This window comes from Leptonotus elevatus, chromosome 17 (genome assembly GCF_054856555.1).
Source record: "Leptonotus elevatus isolate MCC_2025b chromosome 17, RoL_Lele_1.0, whole genome shotgun sequence".
Taxonomy (NCBI): domain Eukaryota; kingdom Metazoa; phylum Chordata; class Actinopteri; order Syngnathiformes; family Syngnathidae; genus Leptonotus; species Leptonotus elevatus.
The window spans coordinates 17,946,656-17,961,610 of record NC_141255.1 but is presented as its reverse complement, the minus strand read 5'-3'; the positions used below and the strand labels follow the sequence as shown (position 1 = coordinate 17,961,610).

General features: G+C 39.7%; 1 long non-coding RNA gene and 1 other non-coding gene across 2 annotated transcripts; one reads left to right on the top strand and one right to left on the bottom strand.

Moving 5' to 3' along the window:
• Nucleotides 1-11,232: 11,232 nt before the first annotated feature.
• LOC147160266 (uncharacterized) lies at nt 11,233-12,149 on the bottom strand. The gene is made up of 4 exons (XR_015090476.1): nt 12,026-12,149; nt 11,898-11,946; nt 11,735-11,796; nt 11,233-11,428 (listed from the first exon to the last, which is right to left on the bottom strand). It is a non-coding gene; the product is annotated as an uncharacterized LOC147160266 (long non-coding RNA).
• Nucleotides 12,150-12,302: 153 nt separating this feature from the next.
• trnaq-cug (transfer RNA glutamine (anticodon CUG)) lies at nt 12,303-12,374 on the top strand. Its single transcript has one exon. It is a non-coding gene; the product is annotated as a tRNA-Gln (tRNA).
• Nucleotides 12,375-14,955: the final 2,581 nt, after the last annotated feature.

The following is a 14,955-nucleotide window of genomic DNA, read 5'->3' as shown; positions in this document are numbered from 1 at the left end:
TGTATCCACTCTCGGGTTACGATCTGAAATGCAGTCAAATTTTGTTTGTGTCTTCTTGGTGTGTGTTTGGATTCGGACAGTTTCAATGCAAATGTGTACAAGATGTGCTGCTGCATGTCTCATTTAGCTCCCATCCTCATAATTTGTTTAGGTACACCTGGCCTCACTGGCTTGCATGCCTTTAGCCCACTGTCAAGGAATGAGGGAAGTTTGTTGCAAATCTTGCCAGTACTTTGGGAAGGCTGCGATTAGGGCAAGATGGTGGAGAAAGCATACACCCCAACACCTGGGAAACATCTGTTGGCGGAAGAACAGTCGAGGACCGATCCTCTTTGGGTCAACAAACCAAACATTCTTAACTTGGTGCAAAGTTTCAGCTTTCAGGTTAGAGACGAGCCATACCTTTTGAGAGAGTGCAGAGCTTGGTGAATGTGAAATAGCCAAACTTATTTGGCCTACAATTCCAAGAAGTTCATGGCAAAATGTGGGATAGACTTCCCCAAAGTAGATCCATTTTGGACCCCAAGGGGGAGGTCAGTTTAGCCAATCAGACGGCTGGAGAAAGCCATTTCCAAAAAAGGCGCCATAGCAAAGGCACATTGAGACAGAAAAGAGGAAATACACCACAATATTGAAAGGGCAGTTCATTGTGACTATCACAGTTCATAAAGCAAACAACTTTGTTGCAGGGCCTTGTCCAAACTTGTCTAGCTCCATTCATTAAAGTCATTTGTGTGGACATGGTCTTAGTCCCCACAATGATGTCATTCAATTGATTTTCTGCATTGGATGTACTGCTACTCTCTTTCATACAACACATGACTGCCTCTGTTTGTGCACAACAAACTGTGCATGTTACAATTAGGAGGCCGGCTGTTCAACATTCACCAAAATGGTTTATTTACTCATTTAGGAAACTGCTGCAAAAAAAAAGTTGACGAGATTCTCCGTGCACCCAAGAAGCGGGGTGGGGCAAAGAAAGACACAGGGGAGATTGCACAATAGTTTACCCTCTTTGATTCTGCATCTAGAGAAACGAGACAGGAAGTTAACCAATGACTGATGGGAGTCTCGGTCACAGATCAGCGACCAATCTACCAGTCTGGTCCTGAGGCTAACCCACCCGCCTCAGCCTGGACATGAATGTAGCAAGCATGCTCTCATGGCCAGACGCTGATTTTTTTGCAGCTAATTTGTCTTTATTATTGCCAGATGCGGTTACACACAGACAGATGTTTATGATATCAAATAGCTACAGGGAGCTTGCAGAAAAGATTATTTCTCCGTTCTGCCGCTCAGGAAATCTGCCGCGGGACCTGGCTGTGTGTCTGACTTTTCCCATCTCTGAGCTTGTTACAACATTTGCGAAAGCTTTCTTGATCCTGAAATACAGATTTTGAAAAACGAGGTGGCCCCGAGCGGCCGGAATGCGAGGTCACGCTCACTTGGAGTCAGAAGAACCGATGACAGATAAATCAGCGAAGATTTGCGTTACGACGTCCACTCGCGGCAAATTTGGATTTTGCCTCCTAAGATACAAAGCATTTGAACTATTTGGAGGTTATGGTCGAGCACGTGAGATGACAGGAATAGGCTCCACTGGTGCAAACACCAGCTGACTTTAGGTTGAGCTTGGAAGCTCCAAGCCGCACGAGTCCCACGGTCATAAAATATGTTCACGCAAGTTGTCATCGGAGCACAGGCTCCAGAAAACCCCAGCGGACCATCTCTTTTTTCAGCCATGCACCACTCTTCGTATGATTAAAAGCACATACAAGGACTTTGCATCTTGCAGATGTTGCCATAAATCAGCAGTTGGCCCCACCTCTGCAACTGGCTGCCTGACAAATGCTCCACAATTATTCCAACCAACCCCCACCCCATCCTTCCAGTCAAGAAGAAATGAAGCACACAAGAAAGAGAAAAAGGCAGCTTGTAACTCTTTGACAACTATTGTAAAGTCTCGTTCGCGTCGGCACAGGTGGAAAACTGGGGACCCATCAAACTCGAAACAACTTTGGCTTTTCTAATCATGTCCAAAGCTCCTTGTGAAAGGGTGGAGGAGGGGCGGCTCTCCACTGTGACTAATTCCACACAAATCTGAGGAGCTAAATCACTTGGGCTGCCTGTGGGTCGGGATGGTGGCAACTCCCCCAAGCCAAAAACAACCAAAAAACATCATGGCTGAGAATGAGTCCAGGCTATGAATCCAACCCTCAAAGGCACCTTCAAAACTCCAGCTAGCCTTCATCCTGCTCTTTTCAAGCGACCAATACAAAGACATGAATTTGGCGGACGTTGGTGGACCCAAATATGGCAAAAACAATCCGCAAATGCTGGCGGGAATTGTAATTAACTGCATGCCAAAAACAATAACAACAAATCAGATAAATAGTGAAAAGAAATTTGAGCAATGAATGCATCCGCGCTACTCACAATGTCAAGCAAGATGGGAACGGAAAGAGCTGACTGGATGACCAGACTGACTAATGAGACAAGCCGATTAACTGGAGTGGCCACCTCTGCGGACATGTTTTATGTCAACTTAAAACTTATTTCTACACGCATTTTGTTTAAACCACACCCAGTATGCAAACAATTTGTCTCTTGCAATGCCTCATTTCGACATCTGGATTTGGGCCTGTTTTACTGCCGCTTCCCCCTCATACAAATATCATCTTAGTCACAAAAACCTCAACCTTGCTGAAGTAGTTAGGCATTGGTGCTGGATAGGATTATTTGATTGTATTTAAGTTTAGTCAAATTTTATAATTGTAATATTTATTTGTTTGTTTGTTTGCTTGCTGTTTGATATCATGAAATGCAATAATTGTTCATACCTTTTGGTGAATGTACACTGCTTAAAAAAAATAAAGGAACAAAGTGTTTTTTTCCCTTTAATTTTATATATATATATACACACACACACACACGGCCGACTGCGGCGCTGCCTGACTTCTCCAGGTTTCTTCCTTAGAGAGTATTTTTGTCTTGCCTCTGATGCCAAGTGCTTACTCATGTGTACTTCAATTTTGTTTTTTGGAGTTTGCTTCTTGACCAGCTCAATGTGTGAAGTGCCTTGAGATAACTGAATTTGCGCTAAAGCCACAAAACTGACGTGACCAATTGGACATGTTGCTAGTATCATAAGATTTTTACGATAGCCTATGCGGAATGTAAAGAAGGTACATCACCATGCACGCTATCTTCGACATTTCAGCTTGGAGATGGCAGTACTTGCATTTCTGTGGTGTTGCAAATTTAAAAAATGCACAAAGTGGCCTGTGTGTGTAAAAGAGGCTCCAAGTATGTTGTAGCTGTGTCAGTTGCAGCGCTGAATGGAATGCAGTCAACTCTTGAGGTTATGGGCAATTGCGTATTTGGAAGGGTTGGAGTGAGGTGTGAGGCCTAGAGCTACCATTTGCCAGTCATTCTTTCACTCTTACTGCTTTACTTGACTTGCTTTCAAATATTGGAGAATGCTATTTATGCAATGCAGTCCTCCTTAAAATGCCAAACCAACAAAAGCACTCGACTTTCCAGATGTTGCCCTTCCTAAATAGAAATTATTTCAAAGATCAGAGTTGCCAAAATATGAACTGCATGCATGTGTTCCATAACCAAATGAACCCTTGTGTAACTCTTGTGTACTACTTTGCAGTACATAATACATACTGTAAAATACATTACCTTAAGCAACATTAGTGGGGTTTCCATCCACCCATTTTATTCAAATTTTCAAGAAATGCGAAAATAAAACTGAATGGAAACGCGAGAAATTAAAAAAAGGGCCCAAAATTCTCAAAAACGTTTTTACGCTTAGAGGGGGTGGATTTGAAGCTTATCAAAGAAAGGAAAATGCAAATTTTGGCAAGACAGGATACACGTTGCATGTTTTGATCGGATATTACATCACACGTACGTTTGTAGTCCCAAAGCAATGTCGGACATATATCGGTATGTTTGGGGAGACGACGAAATAGAAATATTTTTGGAATGAATTACAGAAACGAATATGAATGCAATTTTTGATTGAAAACAGCAAGGAAACGCTACGTTTTTATCAAGCATTAATGCTTTATTGAACAACGTGCACTGTCAACAACAAACATCACAAAAATCCCATTAAAGTCGTGCAAGTTCAAACTAACAAAATTAATATACAACAAATAGGCAGCTTGAAATAAACAATAAACAAAACCTTCCATCCCTATTTCTACAAGATTAGAGGTCAACAAAGACACCAAAGTCAGTAAACGCACTGAGCAAAGCTTTTGCACTTTTCATTTTCATCAGTTTTAAAGATTTGACGTGATTGTGAGTTCTTTTAAGATGACAGAAAAAAAGGGGCTTTGTCTTTCTCCATTTGGAGCCATGAATTAAATATTTAGCCAATAATAGTAAGTCGTTCAGCATCATTCCACATACATCCTTATCTTCAAGAATAAGACCAAACACTGACAATTTGATTGACAGCCGTTCAATTTTAAAATCACATGCAAGGACTAAATCTATTCCTCCTAGTTTTTTTAAACAAACTCCTGGGGAGACAATACCAAATGCTATGACTACAAAAGAAAACTCATACGACGTCATCACACGGCGCAGTCTCTTCCTGGTCTTCTTCTTTTAAATTACTGGTGGATCACATCTCTATTGTCCATGCCACCACCTACAGCGGCGGAGTGAGTCCCCTCTCAATATTGGCAAAAGAAGAACAGATGGAAACGGGCATAAGGCGCATGTCAGTTTTGCGCATTTTTTACAAAATTGTTTAAAAATGTCGAAACATTTGGATGGAAACCTGAATATTGTAAACTTCAGACTTGTGCAATGCAACTAAGATATGCTTGGGCTCTCCAAAATCATCCCAAACAAATTGTGAAAAAACAACAACAACAACAACAACAATGAGCTAATTGTGTGACATGTCAACCATTCGGCATTTGTAAGTCTTGGCTGGTGTTGACCCCTTTTCTTTCTTCTTTCTCTCATGCTCTATTTCTGTTCTTTTCTTTTTTTTTAAGTTTACAAGCCACTGGAAGAGACAAATGGGCGTGAAGGTGACCTTGCAGGTTTGCTTTGCACTCCAGGTGGTTTCTGCTCACCCTGTCAAACTGTCTTATGCTTCAGCCTCGACACAATCCTTGTGCGTATGTAAAGAGAGTTGTGACAAAACCTTCAATAATTTCCTTTATATCTTTGAGCTCGACAACAAATACAACAACAATAAAGATACAAATGTAGCCAAATTTGGATCCTTCATATTTATTGTGGTCGCATTTGTGATTTTGTGACCAAAATAAATAATTTCACGCCTGTACAACTCAACTGAAATATTGTTTAAAACTTTTTGAAAATTGAAGTCAAAATGCACCTTGTGAACACCCCCTCTTATAACTTGCATGTGGCTGTACTCAGAAGTAACCATTCCTGGTGAATTCAATGGGTGTCATAACTAAAAAAGATGTCAGTTGTTTATATACGCCAGTCTAAATAAAGCTGTCGAACCCCTCAATCATCAGTCCCCGCCCACCTGACCTATGACTCCTCATAGAGTCAACATTGGCTGGTGGGTCGCGCACTGGAATCGAGTGTGTGCTTGACCCCCCAACACATGCAATTCAACATTTATCATTCAATTCAAAGTGGCATAATCTGCACCTACCAGCAAATTGCTCAATCTCTTGTATTTACTGAGCCCCTCGCAGATCTTCCGTCGCCCAGCAAATGCATCTTTCAAGAGGTGTAAGCGATGCTGTCCGTGGGAATGATAAGAAAAGCCTCGTGTTGACAACGCGCAAACAAACACAAAAGCTTTTTCATTATAGGTCGTGTCGACAGCTCAAACAAATGAAAGCAGAAGAAGGAATGGGGGAGAAAGACCAACATGACATGGTGCTAATCAAGCCGCCTCCTTAAGAAAAAAAATACTTGAGCCTTTTGTTGCTGTCTGCAAGAGAGTTCTTTGTCAAAGCTCAAATCTGATAACAGCTGTGAGTGTTTTCAGAAGTGAACCTCTTTGCTATTTGCTGAGATCGAATGGGGTTTGCCATGCCTGCTGAGCCACGTTAAAGAAGAAGATATTATTGCCAAAACTCAACCAAAAATATCATCCTCTTGTTAACTCTTATTTATTTGTCAAATTGGGATGAGTGGCCTGTCCCCATCGTCATTGACAGTAGGTTACTTCATTTACAGATCAACTAAATAGTGATTAGGCCGGTGATTCTCATCTTTTCCACTTCCAAACCTCTCCAAATATAGCCAACATTAACTGTATTTGAACAAATCTGTTCAAATGTATTGCATATGAGTTGAATTTAAAAAATGCCCCGAAATAAATGCTTGAAAACAAAGATTACACGCATGTTCTTAAAAAATGAAATACAGCAGAACTACACTTTACACATGTAGGCTACTGAATATTTTGTACATCAGTGATTTAGACAATTATTGATCATTCAGATTCTAATTCTGTATGACTAAAATTACACATTGATGTGATGTTGTTTAGCAGTAAAGTTAATTACATTTCACAATAACCATGAAATTAATTGATGATGCCAATTGTATGTCAGTTAGTTGCCGATGAATCTTGTCCAGTCTCAAGACATCGGTCATTAAAGTTTTGCCATTCTAAATTGAAATGGTAAACTACTAAAACATTTGGAGAAAAAAAAGAAGAAACAATTAGACTTTGCAGTCTGGATTCGATTTGCTTAAAATAATAAAATAACAAAGACATGAATGATATCAGCAGAGCATATATCAGAGCAGAAACATAATGGCTGTTTGAGAAGCCAATAAGTCAGTCGAGCTCCGTGAAAGAAACTGCTGAGAATACAAAAGTAATCCGTCACAGATTTTGCGTATCTTGTATGTGTTTGAGGGCCCACCCAGAAGAGCAGTGCAAGACATTTTCTTATTTCCTAAACTTTTCTGCGTCTTACTGTGGCGCTGAGAAAGTTCCACGTTCTCCACATGAGAAAATGGAGCCAACTTCCTGAAGAAGAAGAAGAAGAAGAAAAAAAGTTTTCCACCAAGGGTGCCAGCAGCCGCCTTGTGGTGGCCCCATCGGCATCTCGTGTCATGTCTCCAGAGTGTTTGTGAAACATAAACAAGGTCCGGCTCCACAGCGCTCCTTCCTAAATGGTGCGCTCCTTTTGTAGACATTTGCATGCTCCTTGTTTGTTCAAATTCAATAAATAGCCTTTTGAAGCCATGCGCTATTTTCTGCCTTGGAGCGTAATATATTTTACGGCAACATGTGTGCCACGCTCAGAGGGGAAAATACAAGCGATGTATGCTTCTCATCTGGTATGTGTATGCAGGCTTTGAAGGAGACTCTCGGGGTTTCAAAGGCTTTCAATGAGCATGAGGCGCAAATGTAGGAATATTTGAAGCTTGAAGGTACAGATGGGAAGGAGAAGAAAAGGAAGAACCAAGGAAGGAAGGAGGAGGAGGAAGCCTGCCGAGGCTGTGTCTGAATTACTATCATTATTGTAATGACTCTGTAATGTTTTCTTTCCTGGCCTAGTAATTGTTAGCAAGCCTGCCGTTCACTCGTGCAGGTGGACAAATTGCTGCAGAGGATTACTTTCCACGATGGAGAGGGAAACATACCATAATCGTTGCCATCGTTGAGGTGGAAAACAATCAAGACTTAAATTCGTTGCTTGTTGTCAGACAACAATTGTGTTGTAGGCCTACTTAACTCAACAACTAGGCATTCAAAATTGGGAATAAAATCCATATTCCTTTGACCAAAGTATTGAAAGGAAGAATTCAAAATCCAATAGTCGTTCAGCGCCATTTAGACAAAAATAAAGCCCCGCCTACTAGCGGAATGCCTGTCATGGCCGCAATCAAGTGGGCTTGAACGCTTACAGCTAAACTAAGGAACTTTCATTTTACATTGATTATGGCAACGCCATATGGACAAAAGTGATATTTTTACATCTGAAGTAAGATCACATTTCCCATAAGGACAAGCGCATTGCATAGTTTTTTTTTTTTCGCTCCAGCAAGTGAAATCCGGGCCAATGTTGATCCTTGACTGTCCGGGGTAACTTTCGACGTATGCCATAAAGCAGTCGGCACATTTGTAGTTTTTTGTGTGGCAGTGTTCCTACCATCCTCCTCAAACTTGCTTAGTGCCAGTAAAAATGATACCGACCCCCTCAAGCCATGGCAAAGGTACCATTCAACTAGATTTAAGACGATGTTTCACCAGATGTGTTATGACAATACTTTCTTAAGGTTGAAAAGTTCTTCATTGCTACTTTAAAATGACACATGTTCTTTAATTGCAAGGGAAAATAAAATGTTCAACTAAGACTAAATCTTCATATATGTACAGTGACGTCAACAAAAACAAACCACCTGGCCCCCTGGAAAATAAAAAAGAAATAAGACAAGAAAAGTAGAAATCCCCATTCGTGTTAAAAAAAATGTTTTGTTTGAACTTCAGTGACACTAAGAATTCAATAAGCAATTTCTAATGCCTCGTTACTTTTCATTAACCCTTACTAAGGTTGTTGTGGTTTAGAATTTGTACTATATCATAGGAACCCTGACCGATTAATCAGCCAATATATATATATATATATATATATATATATATACTCTACACTACTGTATCATACTGACAACTTCCTCTTATATTTTGCACCTTTCATTAGTTGACATCATGTAGGATGAAAATGTGAATATCCGTTATTTTCCATGTTTAAACAAAGAATGCCAAAGAATTCCTTAGTTTGTCTTTACAGCTAATAAATGGCATATGAGTGAATGGACAGGACACCTTTTTGAAAGTTTCAAATAAATAACCCACATGAAACTACCACCCACGAGCACCTGTGGCAAACTGTCCATGACTTTTAAAAGCATCCAGATGTTCTTTTGTGTAAGTCTACGCATGCCGTGCAATGGGACATGATGGACAATGAATGCAAATGAGCCTGCTTATGGTTATTAGGGTGCAAGCATGGATTTATGCAATGTAAGCTGATACACAAGCCGGAATTGGTGGACAAAAAGCAGAAGCAAAACTTCCTGGCTGCTGCTTAACAGAACCTCTCATCACCTCCTTTCATACATTTCCCACAATGCCTTTCAAAGGGAAAACGCCCGGACTTGTTGCTCTCAGCAGTTTTCGAGGGAGGAGGAGAAAATGGCAACCGTCCCGCAAGACAAAACCCTTCCATCAGATTTATGGCCGCAGCTGCTCACTAAGGACTCATGAAGAAACCTTTTTCTTTTTTTTTCCCCAACAGGGAAAAACTCTGGATATATATATATATATTTTTTTTTTTTTTCATTTTTCATTTTTATGGTAAATGACTTCCTGAAGGGTTGATCACTGACACATCAGTTCATCAATATGGAGCAAAGTTATTAGCATCGGTCCAAAAGTCATTCAGCAACTCTCTTACGAAATAGGCCATCAGAAAATGTTTAGGATTCCAGCCGCATTTAAAGATTTTTGCTAGCTTGTGAAATGATTAAGTCAGCATGAATCCAAACAACGCGACAAGAGCTGTGGACGATGCAAAAACACTCCATAGGCCTTCGATCTGGCACACATATGAGGCAATATTTGTGTCAAACTCTTCAACTTGACTGGACCTGATGCATGATAAGCACTCATTGTTGCATTGTTGACAAAAAGTTTCAAGTAGTTCTTCCCCAAATGGCGCTTGTTTGACTTGGTCAAAGGTCCGAACTGGCACGTGTGAATCAAAAGCAGAGAATTCCACATCTTTGAACGTGTGGCAATTACCAGCATGAAAGCAGGGCAACATATGCGGCGCACACACAAACGCACACGCCAGCCATCATACAGCTACACACCCGATTGGAATCACCTTGAAGTGATCACATGACAAGCAGGAAACGGTGAAGAATAGTGGCGGCATCTTGAAAATTGTCTTCAAAGCTTTGTTAATGCAAAGGTGCAATTAAAACAATGGAAAAATACAGCCTTCAACATTTGGAAATCTATAGACAGACAAGTTCTGCATTTACAGGTACGATTCTGGCTTTAAAAAAACAATATGAAAAGAGTTGATAACTTTTGGTATTTTTAGTATATTTTAAATATTTTAGGCAGATATTGCAATTTAACTCCTATTGTGGTAGATAGGCTCTCTCTAGTGCTGTATTAAAGAATCACTGAATTAAATGTTCAAACTGTGCTACAATTAGGCCAACGTAAACTTTTTTTTTTTTATCCATTACAGTCCATTTGTAAAGTACAGTTCAGCTGTTTTTAACTTTTAAGACATTTGCATTTAATGTTTTCAAACTATTTGTTTTCAAATATTTATTTGGATACATCCATTTTCTTAGCTAACGTTAGAGTAGCTTATAATAATATTTAATATTTTTAGGGACTCACGCTTAAGCTCCAAATCTTGATTTTAATCCATCATGACATTTAAAAAAAGGAAAAAAAAGGTTCTCAGTATTCACATGGATTTGATTATCCCATTGTTTTTTGTGGGGCATCATGTGTTCTAGTGACAAGTCTTGCTGCCTATTATCTCGTATTACAAGTTCACCAGCCTCATCAAACTACTACATCCATGTGAAACCGCAACCCCTACTCTGTGTTAATGTGCAAATTCAAAAAGGCTTGAACGTGACCTACGACAAGTTTTCTTCCTTTGTCTGTCCATGAGCAAACGTGCAGTTTCCGTCAGTGGTTAGTAAAAAACAAAAAAGAAGAAAGAAAAGAAATGTGTCATGTGTCTTCACTGCGAGGGTGATGAGAGAAACAGAATCGGGTCTATTAATGCTGATATGGACAATTTGAGCCCATGGGAGAGTTTTCCTCTCAAACAGCAGGAAAACTGACATTTTGAATTTTTATTAACATGTTTGTCAGACCCAAATGCATGCAGTTCACATTCATAAACAGTACATAATCAACATAACGTACTTTTGAGAGGTTTGAGGTTAGTCACATAAATGTAAAAACTAAAAGTGGATTGGAAGAAGCATTAGGGCGACCTCCAGTGGTCAAAACGTATTTGACTGGGCTGCCAAATAGATTTGGGGGCAAATAGACTTTAAATGGCTCAATTTGTTCAAGGTCACCCTGACTGCTCCATAAATCAATCCTGTGGTCTTGCAGCCACGGGAGAGCAGGCCCTCTTCTTCAAACACTGCAACACTATGCTGCCTCATCTCTCATCGACTGTGCAGGTATCCCTTTGGTTGGCGTTCAGGACAAATCGGGCCGATTGCTTGGACACTAATCTGGATCTGCAAACACAGGAGACGGTGCCAGGATTCGAGCTTGAGTAACTCACCTCCGGGCGAGCTGTGGCTCCTCCCCTCGGTGAGCAGGAAGTCCCAGCGGCTGCCAGTTTGGTCCACACAAAATGGGGCAGCGGCAAAGGTAAATGTTTCTGATGTCCTTGGAATTAGAGGAAGGGGACATTTTCATTTTTTTTCAGTCTCCAGATCTCTAAGCGGCTATTTTAGCCATATTTAGTTAATTTTAACACATATGAAGCATTAAGGGAAGCTTTAATACAGAGATTAAACTGTGCCTATTAGCCTTTCACACAGTACTCAGCAAAATGTGGATATTTCCAGTTTGCCAGAACTGTGTGGGCTTTCACACAGCAGCCAGATAATGACATGACAAGGTGTGACATGCACACAATATTTGTCAGACTGCCAATTTCTTTGAGCACATTATTAAAGGAGTTACACTTACTCCTTCCACACAGCCTGGCATTTTCCACCTTTTTTTATGCAGCCGTTTTGTATAAACCACACCTACAAAAAATGGTGAGACAGAGTTTAACCAGAGCCCGAACAGCATAGAACTTGGCTGTACAGGTACAGGAGGTGTGTGAATTTTAACAGCTGAAACTCACTTCTCCCGTCTTGTATTTGTGTTACGGTAATATCCCGTTTCACTGGATTCTGTAAAAAGGCGGGGGGGGGGGGTGTCATAAAGATTTCACAATTTTTCAGGATCTCTGAATGAAATGTTACTACTTACTACTGTTCTTGTACCTCCAAGGTAGTCTACCACATTGTCGGTGCAGTTTACATGGAGCAAGACCAGCAGATATAGGCTAAATCTGGAATGGGAACAAAAGTAAAAGAGGCTTCATTAAATCCAGCTGAGAGACCTTTATTTATTTTATATCCATGATGGCAGTTTCCCATGAGACCCTTGTCTTTATTAATTTCCTTGAATGAAGACTCGTAGGATCACTGCCGATCTTGCACTAGCCGTCTTTATAAAGTAGGTTTTGCATCAAATGATGTCATGTGGTTCCATGGTGTAATGGTTAGCACTCTGGACTCTGAATCCAGCGATCCGAGTTCAAATCTCGGTGGAACCTAAACCTTTTCCTTTCTCCCTTCCCTCGTTTGAACGTGTTAATTTTGGTTTGTGTGGTCTCCTTGTGGTAAAGTTTGGCAATATTCATATATATATATATATAAAATGTAGTATTACAATAATTCATTCACATAGCTCCATTGTGTCAAAAAAATAAATGCTCTTGGGGACTTCCCTAATGAGCCAAAAAAGTGTCTGCTCTTACCTCTGGACATTGTCCGGCAGCAGTTGTTATGCTAATCACATCGCCTCTAATTAATGCCATGCATAAATTTATTAGCAAAAGAAATGCAGATTTAAATGCCAGCATACGTTCATTACATTCGTAGGAGGCACCTACTGCTATTTCTGCGATTAAAGTTCCCATAGTGGAACTACCAGCACCGAAGTGATTTGGAGTTTGACAGGTCACGTCAGCCCCACAACCTCCGTCAAACTTGACAGCCAGACGGCATGTCACTATATTCCACCATTAACATGAAATTATTATTTAAAGCAACAAAAAACACCAGTGTTTTCCTATCGTTTAGTGGTCATTTATAGGGAGAATTCATGGGAAACTCGGCTTTTGTGTGCGTGCGTGTTGCCAAATAATGTCGCCATATTGATCGCCATCTTGTGGCAATTCCGTAGTACTACAAGATAAGGGTGATCTCGCCTGATAGAGAGCGTATTTTATTGACAATTCCGAGTTTACGTCACAAGTCAAAATTGTAATTAACTCAGCGAAAGGAAGCTCTGCGCTCGTGAAAAGCATTGGACTTTGGATGGTTGTACTTGGTTGTAATTTGATTTGTGAGGATTATTTTGATTTCGAAATGTGATGAGTTTGTTTTTACCGTGCAAATTTGCATTACAGAAAAATGTCCTTTCACAGAGTACGACCTCCAGAAGGTTGTGACATAAGATCGGGATTGTCCATATGAATTGAATAGGTGGATAATAATAACGGCCTGTTCTATTTATTTTTCATCACAAGAAATAGTTGTTAATTTTGTATAATTTTAATCCAGGACTATCTAAATACCTTCAATAAAATCTTTATCCTGTGAATCATTATGTTCATCACTACTGACACACATCTGCATTGTCATTCTATTTCCTCACAGTGAAATTGTTTCCGAAATGGCACACAAATGCCGATAAGACAGTCTCCGCCAACTTTACACGTCTCCTTAATTAATCCTCAACTGGCACTCATAATTACCTCATTTGCATGCCCGGCTCTCCCATGGTGCGCCCCACACAGATCTCCCCTGCTGCGGAAGTTAATTGTCAGGTTCGACGGCTGATTTGGGGCATGCAAATCAAATCCGCCCACGGAGAATTAGCGCTGTGAATTCTAATGATCTCAACCCCCCTCACCCCCCACACCATTAAGTGTTGCCTGTGAGCACTCTAATGAATTAGATCACTTTACTTAATTGTTACAGTTGCCAATACCAAATGTAAACGCCTGAGCTTTTCTTTTACTGTTTTACATAATTTTATGCCATCTCTATAATGGCAAGGGAACTTATTTCAGATACTTTAGTTATCCACCTGTGGAAATAGTGCCAAAAACCTTTTTGAAATTAACAAAATAATAATTTAAAAAGAAAAGGGAATTAGATGTGATTGTGGGTCTCCAAATGTTATTATTCACAATATAGGCAAGAACTAATCTTTATTGTCTATATTTTCCCATGTTTTTTCTTGTCCTCAGGGTAAAGAGGGATCACCTGGACTCCAATATTTTCATTTTAGCATGGAGTGCTCAAAGTGAGACACAAAAACAGACAATCTTGGCTATTTTCACCACTCTCGATATTTGGGGGGGTCACATTCCCGGCTAAATAATTCAAACATTTCCCATAATTGCCCCTGTGAAGCGGAGACACCTTACAAACAAAAGGCAAGTAGGGTGTCCTCACAGATAAATCTAATTAATGCAATGAATTCATTAGTGTCGTTGACGTACGGCAACATTCGGTGATGCCGGCACATCTAGATCACAATAGTGCTGCCTGCTTAAATAAGTGGACTAATGAATGTTTCCTCAGTGGCTCTTTGTATTACAGCACCTGATCTCTGTTCAAGCAACACTCAGTGAGACACGGAGAGTCAATTATGTGTATCAGTAAAAAGAAGGCCAGTAATTTGCTCGCCAAACTTTGAATTGAAGCAGAATGCTTGGAGGGAGCTTATGGTCCAAAAGTACTCTAGAGCTTAGAGCAGGAACTACAATTTGGTCGTTTTGTTTAGATGGGCAAACTATCTAGGATTTGTGTATTTTATTTACAAAAAATAAATTAAATAAAGCATGAACATTTTTTTTTAAAGAAGGTAACATTAGTTTCACAGTAAAATTATTCTCATTTTGTTATTTTATAACCAAATTCAAATATTACATATGTGCCCATTTTTTTAATTATATAGTATAACCATTTATTTAATACAATTCTTATAAAGGTCCTTTTATTTTATAAAAATCAATTCACAAGACAAAATGTTTAAAAAAAAATTATTCTCTTGTTTTTTTTATTATATATATTCTTAAAGAGTATGCTTTTTTTTCTTTTTTTTAAACCAAAAAACATTTA